This window comes from Pungitius pungitius, chromosome 4 (assembly GCF_949316345.1).
Source record: "Pungitius pungitius chromosome 4, fPunPun2.1, whole genome shotgun sequence".
Lineage (NCBI taxonomy): Eukaryota > Metazoa > Chordata > Actinopteri > Perciformes > Gasterosteidae > Pungitius > Pungitius pungitius.
This window is the reverse complement of record NC_084903.1, coordinates 24,367,034-24,379,437: the sequence shown is the minus strand read 5'-3', so window position 1 is coordinate 24,379,437 and position 12,404 is coordinate 24,367,034.

The window sequence follows — 12,404 nt, the reverse complement described above, 5'->3', positions numbered from 1 at the left end:
TGGAAACGGGCCTCTAATCTTTAGGCGGTCAGCAGCTTCTTGTAAAATGAGATATGATCAGTTTCACAGAACTGCAGTTCAGGTTGTGAAACACAAAAGTCCTTCTCTTCATTAGTAAAGTAACACAAGCTAAGAAGGACTCTGATGTTGATCAGTAGGGAAACAGCAGCAAAGTGACCCATCAACACGTGTTCCCTGTTCCACCTCATGTTCTAGTGCTTTGGTCATGTGATGGAGAGCCCAGCATCTGTGCTCTGTAATGTCATTTACTCCATTATAACAGTGTTTCTGTGCATCAGGGTCCGATTGTGCTCATTAGCTTGTGAGATGAAGGAATCAGGTTCCATTCCCTCCTTCCTTCATGTTCACCATCATGAAGCCTGCAGACCATCCTCAACATCTCCACATCTAACTATGAACAATAAGCAGATGGACAGAAGAAGAGGAGGTGATTAATACATCCCATGAGATCTGTGTGAACTAAACACATGAAGCACAACCATTAGTGACCCTGTGGTGGGGACCCTGTTGAGGTCAAATCACTACTTGGGTTCTTAGTGTCTTCCACACAAGCTCAGTGAGGCCTTTAGATGTCTTTGAGTCCTACTACTTGCTCCTCTTGTCCTTCTTTCTGGTCCCAGGGTGTCTTCCTTTGTCTTCATGAGGATGAACTCTTATTTAGAGTGAATCCTCACTAAAGGAACTCATCAGCTCACTGTTAGTGGGGCCTTCTTGTAGAACAGGGCGCTGCTACTTCAGCTGCAAACCAAGGCCTCTCCTCTCCATCCCTGCAGCTAGTGAGACCTTGGTCCACCTCCAGCTCTCACATGGACCTCAACTCAAATGTGCTCAGTGAAGCTCTGAAGACAGAGACATGTCTGTAAGTCCTGCATAGAACTGGTGGGGGGTCCTTTAGGTCAGAGACAAAGACATTAAACTGTTTATTCTTCATCAGTTTAGGATATTTATTGAAATAAAATGAAGTCTCGTTGAGAGACATATATATTTTATAGAGAGAGAGAGAGAGAGAGAGAGAGAGATAGATATATGAGGGACTAATGGCATTTATCTCATAGGAACATCTCTGGTTGTCGTGGAAACAGTCCTATAATAATTAATACAGGACATCCGTTTGACAGAAACACATAAGAGACGTGTGAATAAGATCTAAAATCTAAAGACCAGTATCAGCAAAGCTCCTCCTCTTCTGGTATGAGGAGATAAACTGAGGACACAACACGAGACCATCAGAGAGACGCAGAGAGACAGACGCAGAGAGACAGACGCACAGAGACAGACGCAGAGAGACAGACGCACAGAGACAGACGCACAGAGACAGACGCAGAGAGACAGACGCAGAGAGACAGACACACAGAGACAGGCGCAGAGAGACAGACGCAGAGAGACAGACGCAGAGAGACAGGCGCACAGAGACAGACACACAGAGACAGGCGCAGAGAGACAGACGCACAGAGACAGGCGCAGAGAGACAGACGCAGAGAGACAGACGCAGAGAGACAGACGCAGAGAGACAGACGCACAGAGACAGACGCAGAGAGACAGACGCACAGAGACAGACGCAGAGAGACAGACGCACAGAGACAGACGCACAGAGACAGACGCAGAGAGACAGACGCAGAGAGACAGACGCACAGAGACAGACGCAGAGAGACAGACGCAGAGAGACAGACGCACAGAGACAGGCGTCTACCTGGTCGTCATGGATCACCTGTTGATGCTGCTGCTGTTGCTATGGAGCTCAGGTAGGACTCTTTCTTATATTTTTACATTTGTCCTGAACACACACACTTCATGGTCTGTATTACAGTTACTTGTTTAATAGTGTAAATGTCAGCATATACGTCCACTAAAGTTCAGCTGAGTTTTTGAGCACTTTGAACCTGAACATTTCAACATGTTTGTCAAAAAGCACAACTCTGCTGTGCCTTTAAGCGTAAACAGGTGATGGCAGTAATCCTCTACGTTATGTATCAAACATGGACCAATTAAAATCCACACATGACGTCACTTCACCAGCTACGTTGGAAACGGAATCGCCGCCAAATTCAAAGTCAAAATGACGTCACTGATTTTAGACCCGTTTTACACGCTGTGGTCGATGTTTTCACCAATAAGACAACGGGTGGATTCTATGTTCCAATAATCTATTTATAGCTTCATATTGAATGGATCAATGTGTCTGAATGAAGGCCTTCATGTTCAGCAGTGTGTGTTTTTATTGTTGGTCGCTGTGTGTGTGTGTGTGTCTCTGTGTGCGTGTGTGTGTGTATGTCATACTGAAGGACACACAATGCTTGTTGTTGTTGTTGTTGTTGTTGTGTGTCACGGTGGGAGGAGGACATGTTGGGACGTGTCCTCATGTCTTTTTACCTTTGGACCAGGGCCGGATGCTGTAATGGGGGCGATTTGGGCAACGTCCCACCAACTGGGAGAAAGAGGGGGGGTTCAACAAATTCTATCACAGCAAAAGTAGTTTTCAGTGTTCTAGACATATTATCTGTCATTGTCCAATCAGATTCGTCAGATTCAGGTCACGTTTCAAATGGTCCCGCCTCTCTCGGGGCGAATTCATTGAGGTGGAGAATTGCCCAAGCATTCTCCCAATGACTCTCATGTTTTTTTTAAATCGAGCCTTCAATGCATTTTCAATGAGGATTTGGGGCTCGCACTTACGCGATTGCGTCATACGTAACTTAGCAAAGAGAGCGAGGGGGGGGGGGGGCAGCGTCATCCAAAAAAAGAAATGCATGGAGGCGACAGCTGCGTGTAACAAAGAGACGGCGTATAATAATTTAAATGAGTTTTATGAAGTTACTCACAAGGTCGGTGAGGATGGAGGAATCTGACCTTTCTTTATAAACATTTACACCTTAATGATAACTGTCGTGTTTTTATTTCTTATTTTAAAAAGACCATTGAAGCAGCATGTGTTTGAGAATGTACTGTAGGGGGGAACGCTGCAGCTGCTGCTAGTGTGGAGTGAATTAAAGCAACATTAAAGCAGCAATGTCCCCTCAAAGCTAATGTGAACCCTGGTTGGATAAGGATTCAAAACTGGATATGAAGATGAAATCTGATGCATAGCTTCAGTGTTAAAACTGATCAAATAATTGCTGTCTGTGGTTCTGGGCTGTGGCAATAATTAAAAAAAATAATAGCTTGCAGCAACATGGAAAAAAAACTGAACAAGTTTAAACTGTGAACTTAGTTCAAATATTTAAGTTTGAACTATGAACTGAACTAGTTTATTTTAAAATGTGTGAACTGAACTTTGAACTAGTTCATGTAGAAAGTGAACTTTCCCAAAACTGCGTGTGTGTGTGTGTGTGTGTGTATGTGTGTGTGTGTGTGTGTGTGTGTGTGTGTGTGTGTGTGTGTGTGTGTGTGTCATTCTGTTCAGGTAGTTGTGCATTACAGTTTTTCTCGAATGTTTAGACTTTACACACAAATCTAAAAACACACACAATGGGCAAAACCCCTCAATACTCCTGCAAAATGAAACTTTACATTCAAAACAATGTCATTTCTTCTCAAAATGGTATTTTGTTTTCAAATGACAAACACAAACCATCATATGAATATACTTTTACAGTTTTTCTCGATTGTTTACACACAAATCCTGGTACTTGACACACAATGAGCACAACATGTAACTCATGCATCAACCCCCTGAACCAATTCTGCTAAACTACAAGCACAATTCTTGCTTTACACTCAATTTGCAGTTCTAAAAAACACTTTTTTCAAAACACTACACACAATTCTCTGCATTCTCTGCACAATTTTCATGAAGAAAATGTTGTTTTCACAAGAAAAACACTGTCATTCAAAATTCTAAAGTCCATTGCTCTACTAAGCACACTGACTCGTCACATGGGAGAACACCTGTCACACAGGGTTACAATTAGGAACCAGAGCTTCAGCATAAAAGGGCAACAGGTGAGCTCTTCTGTTTTGGAGCAATGGATGACAACATTAGAAACAGAGCCAGAGGAGTGAGAGTAAGAGGAGGAGGACGAGGAGGACGAGGAAGACCAAGGACCGTAAACTCTGATGAGATCTGAGTCACTTTGGTTGACCAAAGCTATGGAGGAATTCTTCTCTGCCTGGAGATGGAAAGTGTTTGACTGAAATCCACAAACGCACACCCCCCTTCTCTAAGCCAGTGTTTCTCAACTGGTGGGTTCGTGACCCACCAGTTGGTCGCGGGCCTTTGCATGGGTTTGTCATTTGAGAACAAAATACCATTTTGAGAAGAAAATGACATTGTTTTGAATATCAAGTTTCATTTTGCAGGAGTATTGAGGGGTTTTGCCCATTGTGTGTGTGTTTTTTGATTTGTGTGTAGAGTTCTGAGAGTATGAGGCTTTAAGAAAATGTGTCTAAACAATCGAGAAAAACTGTATAAGAACCAGTTGAACTCTGATGTGCTCAATGTAAAACATTATGATGAATGGAAAAAAATGACTTTTTTTACACTTACTACAGACAGTACAGACATACGTGTGTTGTAAAATATTTTAGGATATTGTTTTTGTACTCAGAACACACAAATACACAGTAACAAATAGATTTTATTTTCCCCACAAAATCTCATCAGAGTTTACGGTCCTTGGTCTTCCTCGTCCTCCTCGTCCTCCTCCTCTTCCTCTCACTCCTCTGGCTCTGTTTCTAATGTTGTCATCCATTGCTCCAAAACAGAAGAGCTCACCTGTTGCCCTTTTATGCTGAAGCTCTGGTTCCTAATTGTAACACTGTGTGACAGGTGTTCTCCCATGTGACGAGTCAGTGTGCTTAGTAGAGCAATGGACTTTAGAATTTTGAATGACAGTGTTTTTCTTGTGAAAACAACATTTTCTTCATGACAATTGTGCAGAGAATTGTGTGTAGTGCTTTGAAAAAAGTGTGTTTTAGAACTGCAAATTGAGTGTAAAGCAAGAATTGTGCTTGTAGTTTAGCAGAATTGGTTCAGGGGGTTGATGCATGAGTTACATGTTGTGCTCATTGTGTGTCAAGTACCAGGATTTGTGTGTAAAGAATCGAGAAAAACTGTAATGTAACAACTGATGAAAGTTGTACACAAGCTCAATCACATACTCAGGACTTTAATGACATTCACTGTTTATGGTTCCAGAACTCCAGGCTGAAGGAAATCCCACATCAACAGGTAACTAGAGACAGAAGAGAGAAGTAAAGATCCAATGAAGAGGAGTCAGAGGTCAACGTTAAATGAAATGTATTTATTTACTGATGACTTGTTTCTGATCAGTGAGGTTGGTGGGAGGAGCCAGTCGCTGTGAAGGAACACTGGAGGTGAAACATCAAGGAGAATGGAGACCAGGAAGTGGCTCTATATGGACCCTGAAGGAAGCAGATGTTCTCTGTAGACATCTGGACTGTGGCTCTGCTGTTTCTATGAGAGACAGAGAGGAGTCCTCAGAGAGATCTGTGTGGGTGATTGAATCTTATTGTCTTCATTCTGGATCTGCTCTGAGTGAATGTTTATCATCAGATAACTCTTCCTCCATCCTGGATCTCACCTGCTCAGGTAAGTCATCAGTGACATCATCTATGACAGTAGTGTATCCAGGATGAATCACTTATTCACCCTCTAAAGCGGGGGTCTCAAACTAGCGGCCCGCGGGCTAATTGCGGCCCTCTGGACGACATTTTGTGCCCCCCCCTTAATATGAAGTTTAATGTTGGTGCGGCCCATGAGTTTTATATCGTAGCGACATCACTGTTATCTGCTGTGTGGGACAATGTTCTGATGTTCTGGTTTCCTACTGTGTGTCTGTCCAGTGAATGCAGCATGTGAGTGACATGGGGGGCGGGGTCGTGTGTGTGTGTGTGTGTGTGTGTGTGTGTGTGTGTGTGTGTGTGTGTGTAAACAATGGCTTTGGATGTGCAGGAGGGTGAAATTCAAGGACTCCTCTCTGTCTCTTCTTTCCAAATTAAAGAGGAGTTAAAGCCCCGTTATTATTGGACGTGGAAACAATCCGAAGGTGTTTTGGGTGCTCGCTCCTTCAGCTTGACGCACGCTCCTGATCTTGAATCTAGAATTGTTTGCTCTTCCTTAGTGTCCCAGATGTTGGTGTCTCACGGCACATTTTCTTTGCGGCTGAATATTTTAAGAGTGATTTTTTTTAGGTTGAATTTTTTTCAGTATTTTAGTGTTGAAAAACATTCAGATACATAATTTAAATGCATAAATATTCAGTGCTAGAAATTCAATCACCTTTTTATTTCAACCCCCCATGACACAGATTTACTTTCATACAGATCTTCTCAGAGAAACAAGACGTTAATAAGATGCTTTTTAGTGTCTTTAATGTGTCTCTCTCATCTTCTGTCTTCTCTCCAGACTCCATCAGGCTGGTGGGTGGGTCTGGTCTGTGCTCAGGCAGACTGGAGGTGAGGTCTAACCAGTCTAACCAGTGGTCCTCAGTGTGTGAAGAGGACTTTGACCAGCAGGGTGCAGAGGTGGTCTGTAGGGAGCTTGGCTGTGGGGCTCCTTCAGTCCTCCAGGGGGCGCTCTATGGAGAAGTGGAGGCTCCAATGTGGACCAAAGGGTTCCAGTGTGGAGGCCATGAGTCTGCTCTCCTGGACTGTAGAAGCTCAGGCTCAGAGAGAAACACCTGCTCACCTGGTAAAGCTGTTGGACTCACCTGCTCAGGTAGAAGAGGAGCTGCAGCTTTGATCTGCTTCATTTCTGTTCTACTGAAACTCACTTTGTTCTTCTACTGACGACTCTCTTGTTTCTGTTCAGAACCTGTGAGGTTGGTGGGAGGAGCCAGTCGCTGTGAAGGGACACTGGAGGTGAAACATCAAGGAGAATGGAGACCAGGAAGTGGCCCTATATGGACCCTGAAGGGAGCAGATGTTCTCTGTAGACATCTGGACTGTGGCTCTGCTGTTTCTATCAGACACAGAGTGGAGTCCTCACAGAGATCTGTGTGGAGGATTCAGTTTAACTGTGTTCATTCTGGATCTGCTCTGAGGGAGTGTTTATGGTCACAATCCTCTTTCTCCATCCTGGATCTCACCTGCTCAGGTAAGTCCATCAGTGACATCATCTATGTGTCATGTACTTCCTGTGTGTTGGTCCAGTCCCTCCCTCACTACACACTGTGAATCTATCACCTCTCTGAGGAGGCTCTCTCCCTTCATGAGCCTTCACCTGTCCCTTCCTCATCCAGTGGACCTTCGGGTTCCACGTGGTCGGCTTTCTAACAGGACTTTCTGCATGTTTACCTCTACTGGCTCAGCACCTGGTGATGCTGAAGTGGAGACATGTTTCTTCATCAGGGTCAAGGCCCATCTTCTGAGGTGTGGATAGTTGTGTTCCATCAGTCAGTCCCATAACTCTTCATTCATACCAGAGAGAATCTCTTTCTATTCCACCTTGTGACCTATGAAACAAAGCCAAGAGGAGGAGGAGATCACCTGGACTGAGACTCTGACCCATGTGATCCAACATTTAGAGACTCAGAAGGTGAACTGAAGCCAGACTGTAGGAGTTAAATGTGAGAGGCGTTATTACAGGTACAATGATGCCTCCCACATGTTTAATATAACTTCATATCACAAGTTACTTACATATTCTCTATAATAAACATTTAAACCAGCAGGGTTATTTGTACCTGTGAAACATCACTATGAGCACATTTCAATGTAAGTTAGTCAGAGGCTCATTTACATCTGCTGTCCTCAACCAGATGTTTTTAAGGCCTCCTAAAATAAAATGAACATTTCAAATCTTGACAGAAAATGTAATTAAAATTCATAGAAAAATGGACACAACGTACAAACAAAACCATCACACAGCTAAAGAAGTAGGACAATAGAGTAGAGCGACCATAAGAGGCTGCAGCCTGCAGGCAGAACACACACACACCTACAGGGGAAGCACACACACAGTGAACCACTGAAGCACATGACACACACACACAGACAAAGAACAACACAAATGCACAAATAGCAGAATGCAGCAGGACAGACAGCACACCTGATCCTGAAGGTCACGTGAAGGTCTGGTACGTGTTGCAGCGTTCCACCAGTGGGCCGCCTTCACACAGAATGACCTCTTGACCTGTGTGAAATAACACCATCTCCTCTTGAAGCAGATCTACTGAGTCTGCTGCTCTGACTGCTTTGTGGAATCAAATCATTTTAAACCAGACACACATCAGTGGATCTAATGAGCTTAGATATCCACATAAATGTCCAATATAAATATCATATAATAAGGTTATATATGTTGAGATGAACGTAGTTTGTTGTGTGTTGAGGAAAGACTCAAAAGCCCCACTAAACTCCACACTTTGAATTCTTCTGGATGAAATGTCCTGTTTTCATCCACGTCCTGGTTGTGTGTCCTCACGCCGTCCTGTGTGCGTCGCAGCTGGGTGGCCATGTTAACTTTGTTAGTTCTTGAGTGAGCAGAGAACTGGTGACAGATTCAGAGACGTCTTGAATAGAGAAACTGGTCGTAGTGACCCTTTGGCCTGTCAGAAAGTAAGGTCCCTGTCGCTGGTGGGAAGTTCGTTTTGACACATGAAATAATCCTGGAGACGTCTCCAATAGTCTCTGATTGTCCTTTATTTTGATCTCCTATCTATCTATTTTGAAATGAATACAACACTCCTGACACCATGAAGGGATCCGAACACATTCTTCACATCTCTCTTCTACGCTGACTGTTCCACGCTCACCTTCCACCTTCCACCTTCCACACTCAAAGAACTATTGGCCTCCAAAGCAACAACACCTGTGGCAGGTAATCCTTCTGATTATATGCACCTTGTAATTGAAACATAGCTCCGCCCCCTTAAGTGGTGTGAGGTTAACAATCAAACAACAACAAAAGCCTAGTTTGGCTTCCGACTTGGAGCTTCCGACTTGAGGGCGACGGCAGACTTCCGGTCGAGAAGCGTGGAACTCAGGCGTGGGTTGAGCATCGAGCTGCGCCGTAATTTGTTGGAAAAACAATAAGGGAGGAAATTTAAAAAGAAGCATCGTTAGGAATTGTTAGACTTAGGATAGAGGTAGTGAGGGAGGAATTTTGCGGGAGTATCGGCCGACGGCCTGTATAGGTCCGGTACACGATACACCTGCAGAGTTTTCTATCATGGCAAACATGCAGGAGGATAGCAGTTGCAGTATGGATGGTTTGGATCAAGATGATGGAAGCTGGCAGATTAGGAGAATAAATAAAGCAAAGCGGACTAGAGGGATGAAAGAAAGTGAGGAGAAATGGAATGTTGTTGTTAGGTTTGAAGAGCCAGGGGTGAAGAGTTTGGATCCACTAAAACTGACAAAAATAATTAAGAATCAGGTTGGCGAGGTCAAGTATGCTAGAATTCTTAATGATGGAAATTTATTAATTGGATGCAACTCTGAAGAGCAGGCTGGAAGAGCGTTAAAGATGCAAGCTGTGGGGAAAGTAGTGGTAGTAAAGGCGGTGAAAGTGGGTGAGCAAGGTAGGGAAGGAGTGATCTATGGGATTCCTTTAGCAGTTGAGGTAAAGGAGCTGGTTAAGCATTTAAAAGAAAGATGTGAATCTGTTCAGAGTGCAAAACGTCTAACCAAGGGGGTTGAGAAGAAAGAAACCGAGTCAGTTCTGATACAGTTTAACTCAAAAGAATTGCCCACAGAACTTTACTTTGGATTTATGAGATACAGGGTAAGAGAGTTCATGCATAAGCCAATGAGATGCTACAAGTGCCAAAAATTTGGCCATGTAGCTAAAATGTGTAAGGGGAAAAAAAGGTGTGCTAAATGTGGTGGGGAGCATGACTATGGAGAATGCGGTGAGGGGGTAATACGTAATTGTGGAGGGGAGCACAGTGCGGCCTTCTGGGGCTGTGAAGCAATGAGAAAGGAGACTGAGATTCAGAATGTGAAAAGGAAGGATAGGGTTCCTTATACAGAAGCAGTTAAAAGAGTGGAGCAAGCCAAGAGAAGTAATGAAGAAAGTGTTAGAGAGGAAATAGGAACAGTGAATGCATGGACTCAGAGGCAGGAACGTGTTAGGGATGAGGAAAGGAAGGTGAGGAGGGATAGTAAGAGAGACTTGGTTATCTTTATTGCAGGGGTAATTAATGCAACAGCTGAAGCCAAATCCAAAACAGAAAGGATTCAAATCATTGCAAAGGCAGCAATGCAGCATTTGGGCATGCTAGACCTAAAATGGGAAGAAATAAGGGATTGTCTTGCCGTTCATTCAAGCCAAGAAATAGGTAAAGGGTGATCATATCTATTATGTTCATTCTACATTGGAATGCAAGGAGCTTATTAGCAAATGGCCAAGATTTTAAACAATACATAGACAATAAAAGTGAAAAGCCCGATATAATGTGTATTCAGGAAACATGGCTAAAACCCAGATTTGACTTTGTTTTAAATAACTACGTTATCATTAGACGAGACAGGGAGCAAAGTAGCGGTGGGGGGTGTGCCACCTTTATAAGGAAGGGTGTACCTTATAGGGTGTTGGGTACAGGGAAGGAACAAGAATATGTGGTAGTGGAAGTATGGGCAGATAGAAAGAGAATAGTAATAATAAATTATTATAATCCTTGTAAACAGCTAGAAGTAAAAGAAATGGAGGAAATAGAAGGCCAGGATAGGGATAATGTTGTATGGTGTGGAGATTTTAATGCTCACAACACATTGTGGGGGGGGGATAAGACAGATAATAACGGACAGGTGATTGAGGAGATAATGAATGATAGGAAGTTAGTGTGTATGAATGATGGTAGAAAGACTAGGATAGATGTTAGATCGGGCAGGGAGTCAGTATTAGACCTTACACTTGTGTCTAGCAGACTGGCTTTAAAATGTGAGTGGGAAGTGTATAAAGACGGCACTTTTGGAAGTGACCACTACCCAGTCATATGTAAACTGAATGTTGAGGTAAGGGGGAGCACAGAAGTTCGGTATGGAAGGTGGATGTTCAATAAGGCAGACTGGGAGAGATTTATAGAAATAAGTGATTCATATTTTAGGTCAGATCAGGAAACAATGGATGTTGAAAGGAACGAAATCGAGGTGAGGCAGAGTATTTATATGGCTGCAAGTGCTACAATACCAAAAAGCTCAGGTAAACTTGTAAGGAAAGCGGTTCCATGGTGGTGTAGTGAATGTAAGGAGGTAGTTAAGGAGAGAAACAGAGCATTTAGAAGGTTAAAAAGAACTCATAACTTTCAACATATGATAGAGTATAAACAAGCACAGGCAGAAGTGAGAAGGACAATAAGGCAAAAGAAAAGAGCATACTGGAGGGGATATTGTAGTAACATCGGAAGCAATACTAATATAAAGGATGTGTGGGGAATGATCAGGAAAATGGAAGGTAATAAGAGAGAGTGGGATTATCCAATTCTTTCAGATTGGGAGCAGCTGGCTATGTCGAACTTAGAGAAAGCAGAAATGATGGCGAATACTTTGAGTAAGGTGCATAGTTCCAGTAATCTATCAGAAGAAGAAAGAATGGGTAGGGAAGAAACAAGGAGGGTATATGCTGAGAATATCCAAAAGAAAGGGAAGTTAGATGATAAATATAATGTTCCATTTACAATGAGAGAGTTAAGAAATGCATTAGATAAATGCAAGAATTCAGCTCCTGGCCAAGATGAAATATGCTATAGCATGGTAAGGCACTTAAGTAATAAAGGGATAGAGAAGGTTCTAAATCTATTTAATAAAGTGTGGGAGGAGGGAAAGATTCCTACTGGATGGAAAGAGGCAGTTATTTTACCAATAAGAAAACCGGGGAAAGATGCTAGTAATCCAGCAAGTTATAGACCAATAGCTTTAACGTCTCACTTGGGTAAATTAATGGAAAGATTGGTGAATGGAAGGCTTATGCACTTTATGGAAGAAAGGGGGCTGATGGCTAGCTGTCAGAGTGGATTTAGAAAAGGAAGAAGTACGATTGACTCAATCATATGTCTTGAGGATGAAATAAGAAAAGCTCAGGTAAAGAAAGAGACTGTTGTGGCAGTATTTATAGATGTGGAAAAAGCATATGATATGCTATGGGTAGAAGGTCTCTTAATCAAAATGCACATACTAGGAATTGGGGGAAATATGTTTAACTGGGTAATGGACTTCTTATATAATAGAAGCATTCAGGTGAAAATAGGAGGAGCAATATCTAGAAGGTGTTTCGTAGAAAATGGGACGCCACAAGGTAGTGTGGTGAGTCCATTGCTGTTCAATATAATGATTAATGATGTGTTTTCTAATGTTCAGCCAGGAATTGGAAAGTCATTATTCGCAGATGATGGTAGCTTATGGAAAAGGGGGAAAAATGTGAAATATACACTGAAGAAGGTGCAGGAAGCTCTGACGTCAGTAGAGGATTGGGGAAGGAAATG